Genomic DNA, 2,710 nt, shown 5'->3' on the forward strand with positions numbered 1-2,710 from the left:
TTTGCTCCCAGTTTGAGTAAAAAAAAAGTAAAAATTCCCAAACTTGAGCGTAGATTTACCTGCTGTTCTCCAACGCTGCAGGTGCCTGAAGCTGAATCCCACGTCAGCTGCTGCTTCCTGCTGTGACTAATCTGAGGCACGACGTTGTTTAGAGAGACAAACAAAGACTTTCTTTTTTTTGGAAGTTTTACTCAGTTTAATAGTCGTTTTTGAGAAACTCTTACGATTGAAGCAATTTCTCTTCTGGAACTTAATCTGAAGCTAAAAAAAAAAAAACATAGTTTGGGTGTTTTTTTTTGGATTTGTCTGGACTTTAGTAAAAGTGAAGAGGCCACACTGGTGTTTTAATGTCTGTTTTATCAATGACACTATATTTGTTTGTTCCCACTGAGTCAGAGAAGTGTTTAGAGCTTCAACATTCAGGTTTAAATTAGGATCAGACCAGATTCAGGATTAGGACCAGGATTGAACCTAAACCTGTAACAGTTAAGGTTTGAAAAAGTTTAAAAAACAAAGTTAAAAAAAAACAACTTTAAGTTTTACTCTGTGTGTACTCAGTCATACATACGGGAACTTTTCTTAAATAAAATACTTTTATCGTTGTAGGGACATTTTTACAGACCCCCCCCCCCTCCTTGTTTAGGACAAGTTAGGATTAGAACTGCGGTCAGATTAGCGGTACGATCGGGATTAGGATTAGACATTTATTTATTAAAAAAAAAAAAGATGAGTAATGTCGCTGTGAGAAATCAAAGAACACGTGTGAGAGAGTGAGTGAGAGAGGGTAGAACAAACACTGACACGAGAGAGAGAGCTGATCCTCGGTCAGTGTGTGAGGGAACAGTCGAAGGAGAGACACACACACACTCTCTCACTCTCTCTCACTCTCTCTCTCTCTCTCTCACTCTCTCTCTCCCTCGTCTTGCTCTGGCGCTGACAAAGAGCTCAGAGAGCCGAGGAGAACGTGGAAGGAAGAATGAGGAAGAACTCCGCTCTCCTGCTCCAGCTCCAGCTCCAGCTCCAGCTCCAGCTCCAGCTCCAGCTCCAGCCCCAGCTCCTGCTCCAGCTCCTGCTCTCCAGCGTCTCGCCTCAGCCGATGCGGGTTTGCTGATGAGGCGCCGCTCCGGTCACCCGATCATACAGGTCGTTCGGGTCGAGCTGCGTGGAAACGAGGAGTCGGCAACAACAGCCGGCAACAAATAAACAGAAAGAGGAAGACGAAGAAAGAAAAAGAAAAAAAAAACATTCCGTGCATGGGAATCCGGACTCCTCACCCCTCCTCCTGCGCGTCTCGGTCGGTGGATGCGCCGTCTTGGCTGGTGTATAAGAGCTCCCTGCGTCTCCATTACCATTCCCTACTACTGCTGGCGGTCCTCTGCGACTACACCTCCTCCTCCTCCACCTCCTCCTCCTCCTTCTCCAGCTCCTCCGGCTCCTCTTCTACTTCTTCTTCTTCCTGCTACTTGCACCGCAATCAGTGAAGCTCTGAAGTTCTGCTTCTAGGAACCGGTTCTCTCTCTCTCTCCAGGTTCGGGACTCTGTGAGAATAAAAAAGGTAAGGGACGTTCTTCTGCCTGCAGCTTTGGTCTGGTGGGTGCGTGTTCTGCCGGGGTGGTGATGGAGAACCCGGTCAGTGGTGGTGGAGGTGGAGGTGTGCTCCTCTTATTCTAGATTTAAATGAAGTTTTCAGTGAATAGTTGTTTGAGGCACCGTGGGTTTTGGGAGGTTTTGGATGCGATGCTTCCTCACCCCCGTCCCTCACCCCATCCTTCCACACTGCGCTTCTCCCCTCCTCTCCTGCTCTGATCAGTTAAAAACCCTCAATAGAAAAGCAACGAATTTTTAATCTTCATCCAAGTTTCACTCTGTTTTTTTTTCTTCCCCACCACCTGCCTGTGAAACCAGTCAGTCAAAGTCCGACTGGTTTTCCTCTCTCTTTTCTGATGGAACACTGATTAAGGATGCAGGGCACGTTCACATCAGCTCGCTTGCACCTTTAATAGGCTCCAATGTGGAAGTTAAGAGAGACAAACATGCGCAGTCCGGCCGAACATTCAGCCTCGGGAGGTTCGTGTCCTCGGAGACTCTCAACATCTCCGCGCTCCAAGAGACACGTTCGACTCCGTTCTCTGTCGGCGTCTCTCTCTCTCTCTCTCTCTCTCTGTCCTCATCCTCTTCTTGCGCCATGTGCAGTGCGGTGTTGGGAGTGAACACATCTGTGCAGAACAGACAGAGAGGACGGACCTCTGAGTCCGGACCAGAGGGGTCCAGTTGGAAGGCAGGGGTTAGTTCAGGGTTTTCTTTTTTGTTTTTTTGGATTGATGTGGATCAGGATGCTGCTGCTGCTGCTGCGGCTGCAGTCGGCGTGCCTTGACGCTGCTGTGCGGCATAACGGTGATGGACCAGTGGCAGTGAAGTCCCTGTAAACCTGGTGATTAAACCAAAGGCAGCCGGGTTTTTTTTTATTTTTTATTTTCCAGATCTGACCACAGATCTGCGTCAGGGTTTTTTTTTTCAGGGAATTATTTTAGACGAGAAAGTGAAGCTGACCAAATAAAAATATATCAATGAAAAATAACCCCCCTCCCCACCTCCTCCATCCTCTCCCCCATCTCCTCCCCCCCTGCAGTCATGCACCGGGGTTACGTGGGGTTTCACATCCACACTTGTCGTCGGAGCTGCAGGGGAGTCTGGGGGGGGGAGGGGGTGG

General features: G+C 48.4%; 1 protein-coding gene across 3 annotated transcripts in view; it reads left to right on the top strand.

Annotated features, from left to right (window-relative positions):
• The first annotated feature begins 649 nt into the window (after nt 1–649).
• The window catches only part of slc8a1b (solute carrier family 8 member 1b), a 90,284-nt gene continuing 88,223 nt past the window's right edge, over nt 650–2,710 (top strand). For 2 of the 3 annotated variants that reach the window (XM_017037295.2, XM_008321290.3), the window contains exon 1: nt 650–1,555. The gene's annotated coding sequence lies outside the window, so the exon portion shown is untranslated. The remainder of the gene's footprint in view (nt 1,556–2,710) is intronic. The other variant, XM_008321289.3, reaches the window with a different exon arrangement.

Source organism: Cynoglossus semilaevis, chromosome 12, assembly GCF_000523025.1.
Source record: "Cynoglossus semilaevis isolate Cse_v1.0 chromosome 12, Cse_v1.0, whole genome shotgun sequence".
NCBI classification, from domain to species: domain Eukaryota; kingdom Metazoa; phylum Chordata; class Actinopteri; order Pleuronectiformes; family Cynoglossidae; genus Cynoglossus; species Cynoglossus semilaevis.